The sequence below is a fragment of the Miniopterus schreibersii genome, assembly GCF_964146895.1.
Source record: "Miniopterus schreibersii genome assembly, chromosome: 3".
NCBI lineage: Eukaryota > Metazoa > Chordata > Mammalia > Chiroptera > Miniopteridae > Miniopterus > Miniopterus schreibersii.
Window position 1 is genome coordinate 40,351,975 of NC_138103.1, and position 24,687 is coordinate 40,376,661.

General features: G+C 45.3%; 1 pseudogene across 1 annotated transcript; it reads left to right on the forward strand.

Moving 5' to 3' along the window:
• Positions 1-1,921: 1,921 nt before the first annotated feature.
• LOC308554911 (ferritin light chain pseudogene) lies at positions 1,922-4,544 on the forward strand (annotated as a pseudogene). Its single transcript has 2 exons — positions 1,922-1,998; positions 4,040-4,544. The product of its transcript is annotated as a ferritin light chain pseudogene (transcript).
• Positions 4,545-24,687: the final 20,143 nt, after the last annotated feature.

Here is a 24,687-nt window from a genome sequence, read left to right on the forward strand (position 1 = left end):
CTGACTTCCACACTCTGCCTGTGAGATCTTTAGGCTAAGTGACAGGGCTGTAAGCAGCCTCTGGCCCTGAATGTGTTTAAACAAACATGACATTCTGCATGCTTCATGTGACTCAATAGGTAGCTCAATGTATTTTTAATATTTAATATTAAAATTCAAAAATATTTTCCCCAGAATATCAGAGCATCAGCTGTCAGGTAAGGAGGGAGAAAAATATCTCAATTTGTGCATTGAATTCAGAGTTGGGGGAGGGGGGCAGTGGGGTGCTTGAGTGCAGTGGGTATAAATGAAGTTTTAATAATATAGCTTCTTGGAGGATCCAAGGTGGTGGTGAAGTAGGTGGAAGTTACACTCACTACCTTCTAGGACCAAACTGGAATTATAACTAAATTATAGAACAATTGACCTAAAAAACCAACTGAAGACTAGCTGAACAGAAGTCTTATAATCAAAGATTTACAGAAGCCACATCAAGACTGGTAGGAAGGGCAAAGACACAAGAAGGGCTGGTCCAGCACCCACATGCAGTGGTTGAGAACCCGAGGGATATTTCAGCTGCAAAGGTCCCCCTTGAAGAGGGTTGTCAACCCCATGCCGGAATCCCCAGCCCAGGGAACACCAGAGCCCAGAAGAGGTGCCCATATAGTATCTGGCTGTGAAAATCAGTGGGAATTTTATCCACTAGGAAGAGATGAAAGTCTAATAGAAATCCAGGCACCATCTTAAAGGACCAGTGCACAAAATCTCTTTTGAGGCCACTCATTCTGGGCTCTGGCAGAGGGAGGGCAACTCAGAACAGCCTGGAGTTGTGTGAGTAGAAACTGGCTTGTGTGGCTCTGGGGCAGGGGCCATTCCTCTTGCCCACTCCCCTGGCTCCTGACCAATGCCATCCCCCCCACAGGAGATCCACTAGCCCCACCCTCCCAACTCACAATGTCCCACTCTCCCAAGCTTTTGCCCCTCAGAAGAGCCAGCTGGCCGCCACCAGCCTGGGCCCACAGTGCAGACTTTCATAGAGGGTTCTTGAGGAGGTCCAGGCAGACTCAGAGAGACTGAGTTATGTGGCTCCAGGGCGAGGTACATTTTCCCTTGTGTGCCTGACCAGTGCCACCATTTCTGTACAGAGCACTCTCTCCACACAACCAAATCTTGATCTGTTTGAGCCTGATGAACTCTGCCTGCCTCACCCTGACAATTCCCTAAGACCCTTCCCTACTACAAAGGTCTGTGGACACCCAGTGGGTGGTGGCTGGCCTTGGTGTGTACCCTGAGACTTTTGTTGAGTGGCCTGAGATCCGGCACTGGCACCGAGTTTGAATCTGTACCAGTCTGGTGAACACCACTCAGCCCTACCTGGTGACTCACTGAGGACCTCCTGACACAACTCACATACACTAGAGGCTCTTTCTGTGACTCAGCCTAACAGACAGCCAATAGGAAGAGGTGGATCTCGGGGTGCCTAGGTCTTTTGCTGAATCTTGCCTGGTGGAAACTGGCCTTGAAGTGCCGCTTGATCCTTCCCACCCACACCCAGGCCCAGCAGAGGCACCCACAAACTGGATTGCTTTGTAGCTCCAAACAGGTTGCCCAGGGCTAGTCACAAGCAGCATCTGACATTGACCTGAACTAGAGTCCCTCCAAAGGGGTCCCAGATACAACATACCCAATGGGGGACTTCAGACCACATTAGAGCATGAACCAATAGCTTCATGAGTGGTATACACCCAAAGAGAGATCTTGGCAGGCACCACACCCTGATGGGGTGAATTCTGCTTCATGAGGTCAGCCCATGTACACAGCAGCATGTACAATGTGATTGCGGTCAATCCTCAATCAACCAGCCTCAGAATCAATCCTACCCACAGATGAGCCAACAGCAATCATGATTCAACTATAACAGGAGGGCTCACATAACACGCATATGGGGCACATTCCTGGAGCACCTAGCTCAGGTGATAAGGGAGAGTGTGCCACTGAGTCTCACAGGACAACTGCTACGTAAGGCCACCAAACCAAGACTGAGGGACATAGAACACCTACCTTATATACAGAAACAAATACAGAGAGGCAGTCAAAATAGGGAGGCAAAGAAAATTCAAGAGGGAAGATTCCCAAGCTCATTTTACAAGGCCAACATTATCTTAATTCCAAAAACAAATAAAGACACTACAAAGAAAGAAAATTATAAGCCAATATTCCTAATAAACATAGATGCTAAAATCCTCAAAAAATGTTAGCAAATTGGATCCAGAAGTACATTAAAAAGATCACACACCATGATCAAGTGGGATTTACTCCTGGGATGCAAGATTGGTACAATATCTGCAAATCAATAAATGTTATGCACCACATAAACAAAATGAAGGACAAAAACCACGTGATCACAATAATAGATGCAGAAAAAGCATTTGATAACATTCAGCACCCATTTATGATTTAAAAAAAACAAACTCTTAGCAAAGTGGGAATAGAGGGAACATATCTGAACTTAATAGAGGCCATATATGGCACACCCACAGCTAACATTTTACTCAATGGGGAAAAATTAAAAGCATTTCCCTTAAGATCAGGAACAAGATAAGGGTGTCTGCTTTCACCACTCTTATTCAACAAGTACTGAAAATTTTAGCCACAGCTATCACACAAAAGGAAGAAATAAAAGGCACCCAAATTAGAAAGGAAGAAATAAGCTCTTATTATTTGCAGATGACATGATACTGTATATAGAGAACCCTAAGGACTCCACCAAAAAACCACTAGAACAAATAAATGAATTCAGTGAAGTATCAGGATATAAAATTAATATTTGGAAATCAGTTGCATTTTTATATACCAATAATAAAATATCAGGAAGGGAAACTAGGCAAAAAATCCCATTTACAACTGCACCAAAAAGAAAAAATACCTAGGAATAAATTTATCCAAAGTGGTAGAAGACCTGTACTCAGAAAATTACGGGGCTCTGAAGAAAGAAATCAAAGAAGATACAAATAAATGGAAGCATATACTGTGTTCATGGGTAGGAAGAATTAACATCATTAAAATGCCCATACTACCCAAAGCAATCTATAGATTCAATGCAATTCCTATCCAAATACCAATTGCGTTTTTCACAGAATTAAAACAAATAATCCCAAAATTTATATGGCACCACAAAAGACCCTGAATAGCCACAGTAATCGGGAAAGAAGAACAAAGTTGGAGGTATCATGCTACCTGATATCAGACTATACTACAAGGCCATAGTAATCAAAACAGCATGGAACTGGCATAAAAACAGGCACATAGATTAGTAGAACACAATAGAGATCCCAGAAATAAACCCATGCCTATATGGTCAATTAATATTTTACAAAGGAGGCAAGAACATACAATGAGCTAAGAACAGTCTAGTTGATAAATAGTTTTGGGAAAACTGGACTGATACATGTAAAAAAAAAAAAGAAGAAGAAGAAACTAGACCACATTTACACCATATACAAGAATAAATTCAAAATGGACTAGAGACATAAATCTAAGGCTTGAAATAATAAAACTCTTAGAAGAAAACAGGCAGTAAAATGACATTTCTCATAGCAATATTTTTTCTTATGTAATTCCTCAGGCAAAGGAAACAAAAGATAAATGAACAAATGGGACTACATCAAACTAAAAAGTTTTTGCACAGCAAAGAAAACCATCAACAAAATGAAAAGACAGCTCACTTAATGGGAGAAACATATTCGCCAATGATACATTTGATAAGGGGTTAATATCCAAAATTTATAAAGAACTTATAGAACTCATCACCAAAAAACCCCCAAACAATCCAATTAAAAAATGGGCAAAGGCAGTGCCCTCAGTAGTCCCCCAGATCTGTCTCTTGCTTCAGCAGTTTTTGGATGGAACAGACCCAGGGACGCTTCTTCTTCCATCCTTTGACCACCCTCCAACCTCTTTTCCAGTCACCACCTTCAGAACCACCTCAGCCATCCTCAGTCTCTGGGACCAGCCAACACTGGTTTTTTACCTTAACTCCTTATTGCTAAACAACCACAAGTTCCCAAATTCATCAGAATTATACCACCCAGGTGGAGGCTGCTGTCAACTGCCTGGCCAACCTGCAGCTGTGGGCCTCCTACACCTACCTGGGCTTCTATTTCAACCACCATGATGTGGATCTGGAGGGCATATGCCACATCTTCTGCAAGTTGGCTCGAGGGCACCAAGTGTCGATTAAAGATGCAAAACCAGCTCGCTGGCCGCATTCTCTTCCAGGACGTGCTGAAGCTTTCCCAAGATGAGTGGGGCAAAACTCAGGATGCCACCGAAGCTGCCATGGCCTTGGAGGAGAACCTGAACCAGCCCCTTTTGGAGCTGCATGCCCTGCATTCTACATGCACAGGCCCTTATTTCTGTGGCTTCCTGGAAAACTACCTCCTGGATTAGGAAGATAAAATCATCAAGAAGAAGGGTGACACCTGACTCACCTCGGCAGGCTGGCTGGCTTCCAGGCTGGTCTGGGCAACTATCTCTTGGAAAGGCTCACCCTTAACCACAACTAGGAGCCTTTGGAGCCCAGAAGCCTTTAAGGGGCCTCTCTGTATTCCCCTGGTGTCTGGCTTCTTCCTGAGCCTCTCCTTGAAACCACTAGGGATCCTTTTAACCACTGGAGCCCTGTCCCTTGCATTGGACCAAATGGAAACAATAAAGCTCTTTGCAGAAAAAAAAAAAATGGGCAAAGGACCTGAATGGACACTTCTCCAAAGAGGATATACAGATGGCCAAGAGACATATAAAAAGATGCTCAATGTCACTAATCATTAGAGAAATGCAAATTGAAACCACACTGAGATATCATCTCATACCTGTCAGAATGTCTGTCATCAATAAATCAAGAAACAAGTATTGGTGAGGATATGAGAAAAAGGGGACAGTCTTGCACTGTTGGTGGGAATGCAGATTGGTGCTGCCACTATGGAAAACAGTGTAGAGGGTCCTCAAAAAATTAAAAATGGAACTGCCTTATGATCCAGTGATTCCACTTCTACGTATATATCCAAAGAAGCCCAAAACACTAATTTGAAAGAATATGTGCACCCCTATGTTGACTGCAGCATTATTTATAATAGACAGGATATGGAAGCAACCCAAGTGCCCATCAATAGATGGGTGGATAAAAAAGTGCTGGTACTTCCACGGGCGAGTAGGCCAAGGGTGATTCATCAGGCAGGTCACAACAAGGCCAATGCAAATTCTAAAATGTGTGTTTCACTTGAATGCAGTTACTAGCATAGTAAACAGGACTACAAAACAATTACGTCAATACTGCAAACAACAAGAAAAATTGCGTAAGTACCCAAGTTGAAGTAAGAGAGAAATTATCATAAACACCTGAGACAAGGATCTAAGGTAATATTGAAGAGTAGGATGGCGTTTCAAACTTTACAACACAGATATTGATAATATCAGTTCATTAGTAACATGTCTCACTGAAAGAAAGATGCATAATGTTGTGAAATGTATGTGCTTTACGAATTGACTTATGGTCTTTGTGGGAGGATCAGCCAGTTTGCATGTCTCTCTCTTCTTTATTTCTTCCCTATAATGCACTGGGGAAAGGACCTCTATTTTGTTATACCATGGAGCCCAACTGAATTGAAAATATTCAATTGTGCAAGGACTGAACAGTAAATCTAATAATCCTTTTTCTCAACAAATAAGTCTGAATCTTCTCTGTTTTTGCTGGTAATCTTTTTTTCTTTTTTCTTTTTTCTGTTTGACAATTAAAGTTAGTATTTGGAACAAAATTACCAATTTTTTAAAAAAGTGCTAGTACATATATATGATGGAATGTTACTTGGCCATTAAAAATAACAAAATCTTTGGAGACAACAAGATGGTGGTATAGGTAATCACAGTACCTGCTGCCTCCCACAACCACATCAAAATTACAACTAAAATACAGAACAACCATCATTCAGAACCTCCTGAGATCTAGCTGAACAGAAGTCCTACAACTAGGGAGCTGAAGAAGCACATCAAGACCAGCAGGAGGGGTGGAGGTGAAGGGCAGAATCTGGGCTGAATTGCAGAGATGCGGCCATGGTCCCACACCCAGGTGCAGTGGTTTAAAACAGGGAAGAATATCTTAGTCAGTGGAGGTTTCCCAAAGGAGTGAGGGGTACCAGCTCCACCTCAGGCCCCCCAGCCCAAGGTTCCAGTGCAGGGAAGAGAAGTCCCCACAACTTTGGGCTGTAAAAATGAGTGGGGATTGTGGCTGAGGGACACACAGTCTGCAGGAGCCCCAGACACATGAATTTTGAGGGGGACACAAATATGAAGTCCATAACAACCAAGAACAAATATGATTAACCTTCTCCCCATACCATGACCACCCTTGGAGGGCCCCCATCTTTTAAAATTTGGTCAATCTTGTGAATAAAAGATTGTTTTTAGTGTCCACATTTCTGAATATTAGTAAAGTTAAGCAACTTTTCACTTGTTTAGGAAAACAAAAAGGTTTGTCTTTTTTCATGCATTTTCTCCATTTTTTCATTTATTTTTATATGTGCATTAGGCAAGTCTTTATGCTTCTTGTCTTCCAAACAGATGCAAGTTGTTCAAACCCTATTTACTATGTAAGACATTCTTCCCTACTGTCTTATAATATTGGTGTAATGACTTTGAACACTGTCAACTCAGCTAAGCTGCAACTGTGTTTTCCAAAACTCCCTTTCCTCTGTGGTTCAGATTAGAGATAGCTACAAGAAAAATTAAGAAGGTGGAAGTGACACAGCACCTATTATTCTTTGAAGGCCATTGTACGGTGCGAAGTACTCTTGGGTGTTGTTGGCTAGAGCACCACCCAGCACCGCAGCTCCTTGGCTCCCACCAAATCTCCATCAGCTTCTCTAAGTCCTGGGCCAGGTGAGTGTGCAGCTCTGTAACACAGGGCACCAGCTTCTCCTGCAAGTCACCCACAGCATCAAGGTGGTGAGAGACAGACATGGGTTCCAGTGTGTTCTCGTGGTTTCCAGCTTATCCCCACTGGTGCATCCAAGCTTGTTCTTTTTCTCACCAGCTCCAGGTCAGCTTTTTTTCCTGACTGCTCTGTGGTGACTCAGGCCTGAACAGCGGAGGCAATAGTCTTGCGTAGACTTCTCAATAAGCTCCCACTGTTGCTTAAAGTCTAATTCCTACAATAAATCCTTTCTATCAGGGTTTCTCAACCTCGCCCCTATTAACATTTGGATTGGATAATTTTATATGTGAGGCTCTCCTGTGCATTGTAGAATGCTTAGCCGCACCTTGGCCTCTACCCATTAGATACTAGTAGCACCTACTCTTTAGTAGTTGTGACTACAAGAAAACGTCTCCACACATTGCCAGATGTTCCCTGGGCCCATATCACCTGTATGGACAACTGCCAATCTGTATCACTGATAGTGGTTCTACTTCTGTGATTATACCCTAAGTGACATCATCACCTTTATCACATATTGTTTCTAAATTTACTTGGATCTCTTTCCTTTTTTTCTTCCATTGATTGATTAGTATATTTGTGTCAAGACTATGCTTCTTAGGGTAGTTTTAAATCAGGTAAAGTAAAACCATCCCAGTGTTCTGTTTTTAACATTTCCTTGGCATTTATCACATATTCATCCATTCACGTGCTATATAGCCATGGCTAGGCTGTAGCCACCCCCTGACCCAGAACAACATCTTAAGCCATCCTGTAGAGAATGGTTTTTTAAACTGGAATTCCTGACCGCCTTGAAATTGTATGCAAAATTGTGTGTGTGTGTCTCTGTGTGTGTCCAGCCACCTATGAAAGGTGGTCACCCTGAGTTATAACATTTTTCTAATCACCCTCCTTTTTTCAGAATCTTCTACAAAGCACCTGGCAGGCAAGTCAAGGTAATCCATCCACATTAAAGGTAAATTCATTGCATGCACAGAACACCTTCTTTGAAATCTGTGAGAGATGCTCTGGAGAAGGGCATAACCAAAGGACTCTACCATATCAGCGAGGGATGTTATCAGTGACAGAGAGGTCTTTGCCTTATGACTTGACAGAGAAACCAGGGTGTACACCTGAGGGGCCCAGAAGCACACAGCCACATACAGGGTGGGAAGCCTCTTGCTTTATCAGGCAAGGCTGTTGTGAAGCATGTTCATCTCTCATTTTTTATTTATACCCTACCTTCTTCCAAAAGGATGTGGCACAGCTTTCAATGAAAAGCATAGCTATGAAAGAACCATGCAGCCTCTAAAACTAATGCCAGAAGAAAAGGGGAGAGGGCTTGTAGAATAATTATATTAGAAAGCATTAGCTTAGATCCAGACTTCCTCCACGACAGAAAAAAAGAAAGAAAACACAATGGTATATTGTTCCATTTAACCAGTAACAAGAAATGGATCATCAGGAGAGGCATTAGGGACCTCCTGGGAATTCTGGCCTTTTTGGTCAGCAGAGAGCCAGGCAAAGGAAGGAGAATAGGTGTGAGCCCCTCCCCAAACATCTAGGCCCTGTAGGGACATGTGTCCATTTAAAAAGTGCTGATTTTCTGGTGTCCCAGGGAAAGTTGCCCTTGCAGAAATGCTCATTTTGTTCATCAAATATTTACTGGCCAGACTCTATGCTAAGGATTTAAAAGTGAGAATAAGAACCTGGAGCCTTTCTTCAGGGAACTCACGGTCAAGGAACATAGACATGAGCAAATAATTAAAATGAACCTGGTTAAATATTCCAGTAGAGGGGTGAACACAAAGTCCAGAAGCACAAATGGGAGCCATGAACTCTGCTGGGAGGGATGCCAATGCCTAGGAGACCAGGATGGGAGCAAGGAGCACTCTCAGCCAAGGGCCAAATATGGGGAAAGAAAGTACAGAACTGGGCAGCCAGTTTTGGAGAGGTGGCATGCATAGAGCATAGACTACACTGTCATGTTGGAACAGGTAGAGGCTTAAAAATTTGGCTACAGTTAAATCGTGAAGGGCCTTTGACACAGGACTAAAGAATCTGGGCTTTGGCATGAGAACCATCAGAGATGTTTAAGCAGGGAGTGATGCACTGGGATCACTCCATACCCAGAAGGCTTATGAAGGGTCTAAAATTGGTCAACAAATCCTCACCTGGAGCAACCAAAAGCTGAAACAAGGGCATTTCATACGAGCTTGGTGTTCTTTTGCAAAGCAGAACTGTGGACTCTGGCTCAGTGATCCTACTTAGGCACAACCAAGAAAAGAAGTCAAGACAGCAGCAGCAGTGGGCTGCTTCCAAGAATAAATCTAGGAGTTTTGGAATTTAAAAAAGAAAAGACGCATTTGGGAGCTACTAAAAATATATTCCTTGGTGAAGGACACACAGGTACGTTCTGCTTCTCTGTGTAGTTAAAAAAAGAGAGAAAAAAATTACCTGTTCCCATGAGTGCAGCAGGTTTCTATTGGGATAAAAAGCCAAGGACAGCGCCGCTGAATGAGGTACAGGAGCTCAAAATGGATTTGGGACCAAGGACAGTGGTTCCAAGCAGAGCCCAAAGGTTTGTGGGGCTATGGCCAGGAAACATACCTGTTCTAAGCCAGAGGGAGAGAGAGAGCTAAGAGTCTGAGAAAAGGCCAGAAGCCACAGAGCACTGCTATCCGCAGGAAGACAGAACTCTGCTCCATCTCTGACAATAACCGAACACTCTTTTCCTCAATGACAAGCCTCCGCAGCCTCCCTTTTGGAGCTCATCTCCTTCATGGGGTCTGGCACACGAAGATTTGCTCATGATGTGTGTTTTGAGCCTGAAGAATCTGGTGGAAAAAGGAAATATTTCCATAGTTTGAACATACACGCGATTTAAGATGCCAGAAACCCTGTAGGAAGAGTGGACTGCATCCAGCCATGACACTCTCACTTCAAGACTCTGAAGACTCGGTGTGCAGATCCTGACCTTAACTGTGACCTATTGTTTGGAACAGAAGTCCTTCCACGGGGCTGCATGATGGCATGGGTTTGTTTGCCTTTCTAAAATCCAGAAGTGATTTATTTTCCCTTGGCTTCTTCTGAGAACCAATCTTTCATAGCTGGCCATGGCTTTCACGTCTTCCCCACAAATACCTCTCAGGCTAGCTTTGTCCATGACCATTCAACACCTCAGATCTCCCAAAATCCTTTGTAGGGAGGTTCCTCGGAGCTTTAAGCTCTCCTGGTAAAGAAGAAATTGCTCTCTCCTCAGAGCTTGCCTCCTTTATTCTCTGACCCCATTTGGACTGGGATGTCTAGATAAAGTTTTGAAAATGGCCAATATAAAAGTGCTTAGTTACAGGAAAACTCCAGGCTGAAAGCCAGTTCTCCCTACGCAAACTGTGAACTCAATACATTTTCTGATCAGGGCCCATCCCCCTCCATTCAGCACTCCCATCTCATTTGGCACTAACTTCCCACGCTCTCTATGCCTCTCTAGGGCTCAGATTCTTCTCCTCCTCTTGGGTCCTCCTCCCAGGTTTGCCTCTGACCACTTTCCATGTTCCAGGCCCTTCCCGAAGCCCAGCCTTCCACCATCACCCTCCGTCCCATCTCCTCTCACCCTGCACTGGTAATTAGCCTAACGGTGAAGGGGTGCTGCTGCAGAAGTCCCCTTGGATGGCGGGCTGCTGAAGGTGCTTCCACTCCTGAAATACACATGCAGTGCGTGTGCCGCCGGCACCTCTTTCCCACCCTGCAGCAGCTCTCATGTAGCTTTTGTGGAACCTCATCTCCTCATTTTATGCCATCTTGACAAGACTATCAAAGTGGCCTGGTCTGTCGTGAGCAAGAAGTGGACCCATGACTCCAGTCAGGCCAGCAGGCTCTTCTTGAGAGAAGTGACCAGAGGATAACCAATAACTCAAACCAATCGATCTGAAACGAGGGCTCTGAAAAAGATGGGCATTGACTTTGGCTTTCTAGAGCTCCACACCTGGGCTGGCTACCTTGTGCTTTCTGAAGCCTGAATACCCAGTAAAATGCTCCCCCCTCTACTTCCTCTTAGATTAGTTAGCAAGGCAAAAACCCTTAATATCATTTCTTACCTAAAAGAATGGAAAACTATGGACGTTTTAAGAAAAGGAAGCCTTGGAAGAGACTATTTTAGACCAAGTGGCCTTTGGGGAGGTTTGGGTGTGCTCCTTGAGAAAACAGGAATTGGTAGTAGATGCTTCCTGCAGGTCAGAGTCTCCCTGTTGTTCTACCTGAAGCTCCACTGAGGGGAGGGAGGGTCAAAGGCCTGAGGGTAACGTTTGACACACTCGGAGACCTCTGCATGAGTCTCCCACTCATTTTATGGTCTTGAGAGATGATCCACCCAAGCAGCCTGTCCATGCCCTCGCTGGCGCCCTCTGGGGGAACATTACAGAAAAGGGCTGACAGCCTTTTCCTAAGGGAGCTGGGGCCTGACTGCACACAGTGGAGCACAAAGCCCGGGACATCCCCCACAGGGAACACAGGAGGAAGCTTTCACCCCTCCCTCGTGAGGAAGCCTCTGGCCGCTGCCTATCACCCTCCTAGACACAAAGGGGAACAACTAAGTCAACTGTGGTCTGAGGCCCAAGTACTGTGAAACCAGTAAAACTCCAGCTTCAGGACCCTGAACCAAGAGCAGCCCCTTCTAGTCTCATACTAAGTAAAGATTCACATCTTCATTTAATCTAATTCCATAGTGTCAGTGTATATATATTTTTTTTATAAAGCAGGCCCTCCAGATTGTGTAAGCATTGGGCTGCACAAAACTTGAAACTATCCTGAGTATAACACAGAGGAAAGAGAGAAAAACTAGGAACCTCAGAGGTGGGAGCAATTTGAACAAAATTAAAAGCTAAAGATTATTTTTGTTTTTGAAATGGAATAGAATTGTAACCAGGGAGTGTCAGGACCCTCCCTGCCTTCTGTCCTATAGGGAGAGGTCCCCCACTACTTAATGGAGGCCCTGTGCAAGCAGAGAAGCACTCCTTAAGGTCCCTCCAGCTTGAGGAATTGTTTATGCTCTGCAGTCAGCTCCTCTTAGCAGTCCAAAGAGGAAGGGCTGGGTGTTGCCAGGTGCTCAGGAAACAGGTGCTTCCTCTTAGGAAGAACCACCACCCTGTCTTCCCCAGAAGAAGCCCCCTCTGAACTCAGCAGGACACTTCACTGAAGGCTCAAGAAGGTATCCTACCGCAGACACAGTAGGTGAGCCGGAAGGTGTGGCTTATATTTAACTAACATTGTTCCTTGCCCCTTACAAGGCTGGGGGTGGGAGAACAAGACTTCCGAGTGCAGGCCCCCAGGAGATGTCCCACATGGGCAGTCCCACATAAGCAGTGCTTTGTTCCTCCCTAGAGCAGCTGTTAGTTTATGCTGTGCTCCTCTGGGAACTAGAAATATAAAGAAAGCTCCTCCTCCATCTCTGTGGCGCTTGAAGCCAACACAGCCTCCTGCCTGGACATCTGGCTTGGTAAGGGGGGGACAGCTGGAATTCTAGCCCTCACTCACCCCATCCTCCCACTAATGCTCAGTGCATAAACTGGCCAGCCTGTTCTGGGGGCCCTGACGTCTCCTAACTCTATCTCCTGAACTCCTCCATCCCTTTGCCTCTAGCCCCTCTCTTCTCTCTGCTTCTTGCAGTGACTTGCCCCCATCTGCTTGGACACAACCCTACCCCTGGGAAACAAGTCTGCAGGTCCAATGTCAGCGCTGTCTCCTGGAGCTGTGCAAGGTGGTGCCCCTTTTCCTTTGCTGGCTGCAGAGAGGAGAAACGGAGGTTCTGTCCCATGCACGATAGGGGTCCACTTTAGTTTCTCCACCGTTGATGGCTCAAGCTACCTTATGATTGTGGAAGAGCTAATAACCTCACCCAATAGGAATCAGTTTTCTCCTGAAATCAATTCAACCTGGTTTTGCACAAAGGATGCTTATTTTTTCTATAATTAGTTTGGCCCTATTCCCAGAGAAACAATAATCGTAGCATTACTATCTTAAAGGAAACAGTGCCATCACCAAATAGTTTCACTTTGACATGAAATCTCCCACCCGCAAATAAAGATGGAGGGGAAGTTTCAGTATGTGACTCCACGAAATGGTTTTAGGGCTTAGCAGAAGAATAACACTCTAGTCCCTTCTATGCACCAGTGATTCACTTTGTTCTACTGCTTCCTTGGAACAGTTCCTTTCTCTGCTATTTAATAGATGCAGCATTTTTTATGGAGTGTGAAAACTATAATGCAGTTATCAGTTAGCTATTGCCACAATAATGTTACATAAACTCAGAGGCATGCAGTCATAAGCATTTATTTGTCCCTCTTGCATCTGAAGATCAGCTGGGGTTCAGCTGATGGAGGTTGGGCTCAGCTGGACTTCACTCCAAGCTGCAGGCTGGGTCCAGGACTCCTTCGCATGTCTCATCCTCTTTGGCTCAGCAGCTTTCTGAGGCATGTTGTTCTCATGGTAAAAAGTGGGAGTGCGAGTAAATAAGCTCAACCATCAAAGCATATGTCAAGCCTCCGCTCATGTCAGACCTGCTAACATCCTAATGGCCAAAGCAAGTCAGATGGCCAAGCCCAAATCAAACCAAGTAGCCAAGCCCAGTATCAGTGGGGCAAAAAAATATATTCTGCCTCTGGTGAAAGGAAACATCAAAGTTACATGGCAAACAGGACACAGAGAGGGCTGAAGAATTGAGACTAATAAGCCATCTACCATAGGGAGGGAGGAAAAAGGGAAGGACTGCAAAAGAGGTATTATTTTTAGGGATCTGTTTTGTGCCAGTTATTTTACTATGTGTTTCAGGCTCAACATTTTATTTAATCTTCACAAGAACCCTATATTATAGATGGAAAACTGACATCTACATGGGAAAGCTGTTGAGCAACTGAGCCAGGATTCACACATGGGCCCAACAGACTCTGCACTCTGCCAACGGATACCGAGTTGGAGACAGCAACCTCCGAAGCTGTGTCTTGCTCTTCCACAGCTGCAGGTGGATATTGAGCCAGGAAAGAGGTAAATAAACTGTGATCTTTTTAAACACAGGCATCTCCCAACGCTCCTGAACCCTGGACATTATGCCAGAAGTAATCATTGGAGTCCAGAGACCGGAGTCCATCATGAAACCGTAGACGCGCTGCAGTGCTCTTGTGCCCAGTGCTCTTGCAGACATATGCTAACATGAGGCATCCGATCTTGCCTTAAAATCTATGTTAGAATGGGATCAGGAACCATTTTCAAGTTCTATATAAAAAGTTCAGATTTTTACATTTTTTAAGTTGCCTTTTTGCATCTGCCTTATTATGTGTTAATACAGAAGGTAAGTACCGGAGAAAGAAGATAATGTTATCAGATAGTGCCCAGGTTGTGGCTGTGAACCCCTTAGCATCGAGTTTTAGATTGACAAGCATGCTTTAAGAACAAAACAGGACACAGAGTGTATGGATCCAGCATTAAACTAGTTGGTGCTGGATAAATATTTGTCAAAAGAATGAATTCACCAACACTGATTTTCCACCTGTGGCAAGCAGCTGTACTGTGCTTCAAGCCATGGGTCTGTGGGCCTGGAGGGTGACTAGGTTTCTTCCAAACCACTCTCTACTCAGAGAAAAACACTACCTCTGAGGTTGCCTTTTTAGACATCTAGCGACATCCTGATGACTTCCTTCTATTCACTGATGACTTGGGTATAACAACCTTCCCTGATCCACTAGTCCCACAGGTCCTGAGGAACTTGGAAGCCACTGTGAATGATCAGGCAGCACCTGAGCCTTGCAGTTCCCAACTCTGCCAGCTCCAGCAGCCTTAATCTTCCCCACATCCACGCCCTTTCAGGGCCTAGGCCTTACCCTCGGGCATCATCCTTGACATATTTTCAAACTGCAGGTCAGAGCCATTGCTGATTCCTGGAGTTAATTTAGTGAACTGTAGAACTTTTACAAAATAAAATAGAAAACAAAATATCTGAAAGCAATGCATATAATAAAGGTATTTTTTTTCATGAAAATTTGCTTGAATTATATATATATTGATGGGAATACATGGCTATGATGTCAGATTTTTTCCTTAAAAGTCATGATTTTAAAACGTATGAAAAATGCTTTCCTTGTTTCTTTCACTTGATGTCTCTTGGGCTGCTCACTCTGGGGACCCGGTCACACTGCTCTGAGGAGACACATGCAGCCCCTGGCGAGCCCCAGGGGGACGGCAGCGCCAAGCTGCCAGCTGGGTGAGCGAGCTGTCCTGGACCTTCATTCTGCAGCTTCCAGTCGGATTCTCACGGCTTATTCCTCATGGAGCAGAGATGCTCCTTCCCCATAAAACGCTTCCAAAATTACAAACCCACACGGCAAATAAATGAAATGACTGTGGGTGTTTCCAGCCTCTGTGTTTGGGACGGGCTGCCATGCACAACCACCAGGAGTGCCCCTGTTCGCAGTCCTCCTCGTGCAAGTGTCATGCAATCTAAAGACGCGAGGGTGTGGAAAGTGAAAGCTCTTGGTAAGTGCAGGAGAGTCAGATCCGCTTTGTTTTGCGTCATTCCAGGATGCACAGGCGGCAGAGCCCTGGTCCGCGCCAAGTCAGCAGCTGGCACGGGTTCAGGGGAGAGGAGGCGGTTGCTAATGGCCGTGACCAGAGGAGCCAGGCTGGAGGAGGAGCGGGCGTGAAGACAGAGCCACCTGGGACAGAATGCTGCTGTGCAGCAAGCCTCAGAGCTAAAGGTGACCCTGCGAGGCTGTCTGAGACCCTTCCTCCAGACAGATGCGTGAGGATATTGACTTTATTTTGAAGATTCTATGGGGAAACAGATGTCAGTGTCTAGCATTAAGTGTGAGTTATTCTGTATTCTCTTCAGGAAATTCTAAACCAAGTCCCACTGGTTTCCTATGTGGCCCGTGTCCTTGGGTTATGTTGTCAGATAAATTAGAAGACAAAAGTAGAAAGTCTAAAAGGGAAGCAGTTTAGGGAATTGGCTGGAGAGCAGGAGACAGTGGGAGAGACAGCCTGGAGGATGGGGTAGGGTCACCAGGCACCGCTTGTGCCTGCACACCCTTGGCCGCAGGAAGCCCAGCCCAGAGGGACTTTTCAAGAATCTCAATTACTCCAAAGGGCTGTTGTTTCGCTGTCTTTTAAAAATATTTCCCCCATTTTTTTCCCCCGTAATCCTCACCTGAGGATATTTTTTCCATTACTTTTCAGAGAGAGTGGAAGGGGGAGAGAAAGAGAGAGAAAGAAGCACAGACTGTGAGAGAGACACATTGATGGGTTGCCTCCTGTACCCCCTCCAACCAAGGCCAGGGATCGAGCCTGCAACCGAGGTACTTGCCCTTGGCTGGAATCAAATCCGAGACCCTTCAATCCCCAGGCGACGCTTTAACCACTGAGCAAAACCATCTAGGGTTCCCCATCATTTTATCGTACGTTTTATAAACTGCATAGAAGTCTAATAATAGTCTACGTTCTAATTTGGTGATGGAAATTCATAAATTATTTTGAAACTCAAGGTACAAACCACCAGAGATCTTTCTGAACCAAGTTCAATGCCTGATCATGGTCCTTCAGTTTTTCTCCTTCGCAATTTAGAGCTAAGTCTGAACCTGGTTGAAATGGCCTTTGACCTTCTCGCAGTATTGGATCTGCTGTAAAGCTGAAGGGGAGTGGGTTGCAGCTGAATATATCCTGGAAACCAAAGACAAAGCTCAAGACAGAGGCCAACTCAGTTTAAAAAAAGAAAAAAAGCTGAAAAATGAAGGGAAAAAGAGTCCAGAGGACACTGAGGCCCATGTCCAGCCATGCCTGAAACCAGCCCTACCCCTGTGCACTGCAGCCTACACAGAGCAACACAGTCTGCTTTTGCTGAGGACAATTTGAGATGGTCCTTGTGTTCCTTGCAATCAAGAATCCTAACTGACCAGCACATACAAAGAAAATTTCCTGAGCTGACTGAGGCAGGAAAAGCACATGGTAAATGGTTTACTCCGCAGAACTATTATCAAGAGCTCCATCCCAGGGGGAGCTCTTCTATTTTCTCTTCTGTCCACCTTCTCTGAGACAGAAAAGGGCACTGGTGGGGGCCTCCTGGGCTTGGACATTATTTTCCTTCTCAGTGCTGAGCCTCCTGGTCCTTGCATTAACTCAGCTGATTCTCCCTACCCCCACCCCTGCCCTTAACCCCCAAACCTCTCTCTACAGTTAGTTTTTAACCACAGCCATGCATGCTTATAAAAGCGCTCAGGGCATCAAGTAATAAGACACATGAAATTAAAGTTTTCGAAAATGTATAACTATTTTAAAGCCGGCCCATAAAACCCCAGCGAGGCCACAGAGGGCTGTCCCAGGTGCGTCCACTTTGCCCCTAAGCACCAGGCTAACAGCCTCACTCCCCAGGTTTTAGAGGAACTGTCTCATTTTTAAATATTCTATCCCATGAGCAAACCGTGTATCCCCATCTGGGATTCTGAAAATATGGCTACTGTTCATAAAGCAGCACCAAAGCTAGCCTGTGCTCTCAGGAAGCGTAGCTCCCATCAGAGGGGAGGCACTGCCAGGGAGCTCAGGGCCTGTCTGTCCTTCCCAACCCCTGGGAGGGTGGGAGCTGGCAGCTTCCTGCTCTTAGAGCCCTGAGCACAGAGGGCCCCGTGCGGGAGAGAGTTCTTGGCCCTCTTGGGCTTTGATCGCCAAAGTGTGGCGTGTCAGATGACTGATAAGTGCTATAGAATACTTTTCATTTTAATTGTCATGTCTTAATTTAAAGGTGTTTTAGAAAAAGAATAACCAGTAAGTAATTTCATGAATATTATTGCCTGAGGTGAGGCCAAATGACTTAAAAGGAGAATCAGGTTAAATTAAAATACTGAATAAATAATACTTCAATTATCTATTGTAATGACAAAAATTACAAAGATGGTAGAGAAATAAAGGAAATTTGGTAAATTCTGTCCCTGGTTGTTGCTCTTCAAAGGGATCTGCTTCTCTAGACCAAATTTCTTCACAGTTTTCAGTTTTGCTTTCCTGGCCGTCGCCTCTGACCTGCCCCCAGTTGAACTCAGCATTGCCGCCTTTGGCCATGTGAAAATAGTGATTAAGCAGCTGAACTCACCAGAGCTTCCTAAACTATGTTCAAAGAACAATGAGCCTCATCATTACATGTGCCCCATGGTGATGTAAGTTTTATGTGATTCTAACATACTTCACATGTAGACTTCACAGCAGGGCACATAATTAAAGTCTCATCTGTTCACAACTTTATTTTGACAGGGGTTCAACACTGTTTAACTTCTACTAAAGGGAACAGAAGTGCTGGGTGCTGCCGTGGCTGAGGGCTAGAGTGGGGGCTGGTGCAGAGAGAGGACGCTCTCTAGGCTCAGGGATTTCCCTGTTTAGTGAGAAGAGGGACAGCAAAGCCACACAACCCATTTTATCGACAATTCTCTAGCCCTACTGTGAGAACCTTTCAGTTACCCTTGCAGAATAACAATCTATGTATCATACAGCTGCTTCTGTATATCTACACGCATCACAAACCAGGCAAGAGAGCCTCCCAGACCATAGAAGTAAATTTGAGAAAAAAACAGCACACTTGGAGTCTTAGAACTAGCTCTAACCCTGAAGGATGCACTCAAAGTAAAACCACAAGCTAATGTCTTTTTCAAAGTCAGAAAACCTGGATTCAGATCTTGACTATTTCACTTACATCTGCAGCCCTAGTTTCCTCATGTTTAAAAGTAGGTTAGTACACCAAGCTCCCCTAGTTTTTGTGACAATTCAGCTAGATCATTTTATGGAGAGCACTTGGCTCACAGTTGGAAAATACTGACTGTTCATTTCCTAGTTCCCTCTTCCTGTGTCCTTCAAATGCGCAAACCCCATGGGAGGAAGGGGAGCTGGCAGCTGCAGGAAGGGGCTGGAGTAGGGGTGCAGGGATGGCACCACACTTGACTGAGGTTTGTGCAGTCAGAAAGCTGCCGCCACAGTCCTCTCAGCCCTGCCCCCGCCCCAGGCCTCAGAGACAGAAACACTTTGCTGCCTCTCAAGGAAACCAGCTCCTCTCACACCATCTGGCGAAAGGACCAGACTTCACAGAGGAAGACAGGCCAGGCAAGGCAGAGAACGCTGGGCTGAGACAGGTGGCCAAGGTTGTGTTCCCAGCCTGCTCTGCCCAGGTGCCTCTCTCTGGCCAGAGGACACACTTTGGACCTTCCCTCCTATGGATGCTCTCTCCAGCTCACAAGTCTTTTTGGCGATCAGACTCCCAGTGATGGTCTTGACTTGGCAGATCACATGGCTTGGATGCCATCCTGGGGTCTATGTTCAGATGGACGGTCAGGTACAGCCATGGTGCAGGGCATCTGATTCAAGTGTAGAAAGGAGACTTAGATAGGGCTTGTCTCTTTTGTTATTACTAGAAAATGAATATATACCAATACCAAAAGATGGAGCAGAAAACTGGAAAGGTACCAGTGATCTCACCCCTTGGAGACACCCACTGTAAATTAATCGTATCTGTAAGCATCTCAATTCTCCCTTGTTAAAAATTACCCTGTAATTCCTATATTTCTTTTAAAAGTTTTTTTTTTCTCTCAAGAAAATAAGTCACTGACAAATGGTTTCTATACAACACATTCCAAGGCAATCCAAGGCTATTGGTTCTAGATGAGTCCCTCATTTTGGGGGTGCAGGTGGAGCCTCTCGGGAGTAGTGCTGGCACGTCTGCACATGCTCCATGCCCAGGTGTGCCCTTCAGAGGCCAGTGCTGGTGAGGGGTGTCACATGCTAGTAGGAGCCAAACAACTAGCCCTTCCTGGGACTCAAACACTCAGCAGAGAGGAGGGGTAGCGGTTGTTGCATCCAGATTTCTGCAGTCATGGGAGAACAAAGACAGGTCAGAAATGGACCAAAGAACCCCAGCATTCCTCACCTCTCCACTGTCTCCAGTTAACACACCCTGGGCATCTTCCCCAAAGCAAGGCCTGTCAGGGGCAGTCCACTCGGCTTGCCTCTTCATTTGGAAAGGAGATGGAGTGGGGTTTGTAATTAATCGACAATGCTATGAGTTAAAGTATTCAATTAGTACATTGTGCATTTAAATGACTTATTTATGATGCATAATTCATAAAGTTTTGTGTACACAGCTTTGCTGAGTCATGTTAAAAGTTTCAAGGCCTCAGATGACAACTAAGCTTTCTCTTGGCTCTTGGCACCCTTGCCATCTGGCTCTTTTGGGGCCCATTCCACCAAAGAGGTAGTAGTCCTTGCAGCTCCAGGGTTTGTGATTTTCAAAGCAAAAATGGATGCCTCTCAGCCTCTGAGAAACCAGGGCAAGTCCTTGTGTTCTTGCTGCCAACTCAGAAGGAAAAGGCAGAGTAAACAGCAGGTGTGGAAACCGGACCTGGTCCTCCAGGAGCTAACGGAGCAGAAAGGAGCGGCTGGCTGAGGTGCCAGCACAGCAAGGCTGAGGGGAGGGCTCCACCTCGGCCTGTACCTCCAGCCACGGTTCCAGAGAGAGTGAACACCTGGATGGTCTGGCTTCCAGCCGTGAAAGCTCATTGGCGGCCTCCTTCAGTCACAAGATTGCAGCCCAGGCAGGCTGAGCAGCAGAAAAACTGGGCCCAGGGCAAGTTCATCTTTGAGGGCTGCATTAGTTTGCTAGGGCTTCCATTAAAAAGTACTGCAGACTGGGTGGCTTAAGCAACAGAAATTTATTTCCTCACAGTTCTGGAGGCCAGAAGTCTGAGATCAAGATGCTGGCAGGGTTGATTTCTTCTGAAGCCTCTTTCCCTGACTTGTAAATGACATTAACTGGGCCAATCTAATCTTCTCTCTCTCAGGAATACAAACAGAAAATCTAGAGAGAGGCTGCCCATTGGTAGTAGAGGAGAAAGAAGACCCATGAACAGAAGTTGTTGAACCACACATAAATTAAAGATAGTTTCTGACCCCACTGATGGAGGCCTTTGAGCCACCGTGGACCCAGGAGCACCTTCCAGATCCAGTCCCCCTGAGCTGCACCCACACTGGGGTTTGGGTTCTGAGGTGTCTGAGCAATTACACATGGGTCCAGATAGCAAAACCCCTTGTTTGAGCTGAACCTGCTGTGTATCTACCTCTTGCAATGGAAATAAGATACCCCCAGGGCAATGTAGATACAAGCCACATGTATAATTTTAATTTTCTAGTAGCCACATTAAAAAATTAAAAAGCCAGTGAAATTAATTTTAATATTTTATTTAATCCAATCTATTCAAACAAAATATTATCACTGCAACATAACATCAATATAAAATGTTTCATAAAATTATATATGTACGTGTATATGTATATGACTGCATAAATCTAAGGAACCATCCCAGTGGGGGCCTCCAGTCTCACCAAGTACATAGAAAAAGCCCTTATCTGGATCATTCAGGCCCTAAGCTCATCTGTTTCTTTACTGTCTAAATTGAGTGATTTTGTTCCTCTAGAATCCCAACTCCAACGACCTTGGAACACAAGGACATGCTTCCCTGCGATCATCTGGAGTACCCTTGCTTTTAGACTTGGAAATAAGAATAAGATGGAATGATTTGCCAGCCTGGGAAACGTTTCAAGGATTCAGGAGCATATGAACTTACCCAGCGTGCACCATGGAGGCAGGGGAAGCCTGGAAATATAACAGTGTCCAGCTGCTTCATTGTAAAGACAGCTACTGCATCCTTAACACTGTTATCCCCCTGTCCCTGCAGATGAAACCGAAATCGAGAGACAATGTGACTTGCTGGAGGCCACTCACCAGTGGGCAGCAGAGTCAAGATTCAAATATGGGTCTCTCTAATTCAAAATTCCGAGGATTTAGGTTTAAAATAACTTCTAGAAAATAAAATCTAAGGTAAAGTGGGAAGTGTTGCTATTATTTTAGCATATTATTCAGGTCCTAACCTCAAGTTCTTTGCATGTGAACGCCTCCCCTAGTTGAGCAAGCTGATCCCAGCGCTGGGAGACACCCAGGCTCCTTTGCCTTCCTGCTCTGCTGAGAAGTCTGGGGTCAGGCCCGCCTGGACCTTGCTGGCCACGGTGTTGAATGGGAAGCAGAAGCCATCCTCTTTGACGGGTGAAGTGAGAGGAATAAGGTGATGTCTGTTAAGCACATAGAGCATGTTGGTGTAACGGTGCTCTCCCGAGCTGTATTTATGAGCGCTGCGGTCTGCCCTTAGCGCCATGCTGCCTGCAGGAGGATCATTCTCGCCCTCCAATCTCTGGAATCGCTCCTTAGACCCAGCCCAGGCCTCCTGATCCCTGGATGTATTAAAAGACTCACCTATGTGGGCCTGAGTTTAATTACACTCGTCAGGCAAGGGATTTGGGGAGCTTTAATTTAAGGCTGGTGTTGAATGCTTTTAAATTATTTTAAATTTTCTGAGGCACCCAGGTGCAACACACATCTTTTATAAATTACAGAGCAAATGCTGTGGAGGCTGGGTGCACAGAAGGGGCAAGGATCAGAACAGATCCCCCAAAGAATGAAATATATTTTTGGCAACAAGGAAGACCTCAGTGCACACCTATCATTATTGTTAATGGGACAAGGGTGATCAGCTCACTCTCGGGCACAGTACAATGCAAATTTAGCTCATGGAATTCAGTTTCTCACTGCTCCCTGCCTGCTCAGTAGCACTGAGCCCTGGTGAAATGTGTGTCAAGTTCTTCAAAACAATTATTGCTGCTAGAGGAAAAATGATCAGTGAAGTACTCCGAAGTTAACACCTCCTCAGAGCTGGAAATGGAAATGAATTCTGGAAATGTTTGCATTCTGTTTAATATGAATCTGCAGACATCTCGGCTGCTGTGTGTAAAACAGGATAGGGATTTTTAACAGATGATAATGAGCTTAGGAAGGCGCTTGCAAGGCCCAGAGACCGGAGCGATGAACGGGTGGTCACATTCTATGTTCTTGCCACAGCTCTGCTGTGTGACTGTGGGGGAGCTTCTTCAGCTCTCCAGGCCTCCTTTGGGGAGTCTAACTAACAAAGGTGTTTAAGCCATTGTGAAGATTTGTCCCTTGGCCATGATCTGCCTGGAGAAGACAAAAGGGCTGAGGCTAAGGATGCTGCCAGTCTTTGAAGACAGCAGAGAGCATGCTCTGAGTCCTTCTGGTGCTCCCTCCTACGTTGGGGTCAAGAAGGACGGACAGATTTCCGTCTTTTTAATCCAGCTGAGATAGGCTTTAAAACAATCACATGGAAAGTTTGACCTATGTCCCCTGGTGTATATTGGAGACAGGCTGGTCAGACTCACACCTAAGGAAGTCCACAGGCAGAGGCTTACTGAAGCAGCCTGGTGGCAAAGTGGGGACTTATACCGAGGACTAACTGTATGTCCACAATGGCAATTTCCCCAGATGTGGGATCCCAGGAAGGGAACTGGCTTGGCAAAATCTTAGACCTGACCTGTATGGGCTACCAAAAAGGAAATGGAACCCAACAGGGCCAATGGACTGTGGGGGCTTAAGAAGAAAAGGCATCTTAATAGACGATAATGCCTGCTGTAGGTGAAGGCCCCCAAGAAGAGAATGTCCCCCACAAAAACAAACAAAAAGGCCCCTGTTGGGAACCTGTCAAACCAGGAGCCAACAATGTGGGTTTCAGCGATGCCAGTCAAATACGACCTTTCCCACTGCCACCTCTCCTCTCTCCACCATCTCCAAGCCCTGGAGAAGCCAGAAGCAGCATGGTGAAGTGAGGAGGGGAAGATGGGAACGTATGCAGCTGTTCTCCCCTGCCTACTGCTAAGGCCCAAGCTGGGAGGAGGGAGAAGACTTAATTTACGAATCAAGTTTGAGGTTTTAATGATTATAGAAGACTGGATATTTTAATTATTGAAATTAATCTATTCTTAAAACTTGAAGCAACCAGAAGACTTTTTGTTATCTAAGAACGACAGGGAAAGCCATGGGATTTGCCCAAGCATTCATCCCACAGATGGGAAAAAAAAAACTCGTTGACAAAATGGGTTTGAAGGGTCAACACTGAGGAGTGAAATTGCACCCCAATGAGTTTGGTCATTCAGTGTGCCAGTTACATGTACTTCAGGGACTGCCCTGTGCTTGCAAGGATTAAGTTCCCACCCTCTGGTACAGTTCTGACCTGGTGAGTGCAGCCAGTCCATTCACCAGCCCAGTTGGACATATGGGATGGCCCATGATGACAGTGAAGCCACACAGCTCCCTGTATGCAGTGGTGAGAAAGGTTTGGAGATGTGTTGCCTCTTTCTAGTCCCTGAATGTTTAGTTGGTGTCCCAGAATAAACATACTTCCTAAAGTGCTAGAATGTGTATTTGAGTCATAATTACTTAGACAGAAGAAATCTCATTTTATTTCATCAATTATATCCTAAAGCCCAGAGAGGTTTAAAGCATTCTCTAACATTACTGGTTTTTTTGGTTGCAAATGATAAGAACAAAACCAGAAACAGAAAGAAAGGAGGGGAGGGAGGGCGGGAAAAGAAAAAGGCAAACAGGAGGAACACTTACTAGTTCATGTGTCTGAAAGTCCAGTGCAGGTATGGCTGTGTCCAGGTGTTCAGGTAATGGTGTCCCAAATGTACCTTTCTCTATTTCTTGGCAATGCATTTGCTTTCCTATGAGGTGGCAAAATAGGCCACCAGAGGTTCTAGCTTTATAGTCTATCAACTGGGCATCCCCAGCAAAAGTAAAAAGAGACTCTTTTCAGCAGTTTCAGTAAAAGTCA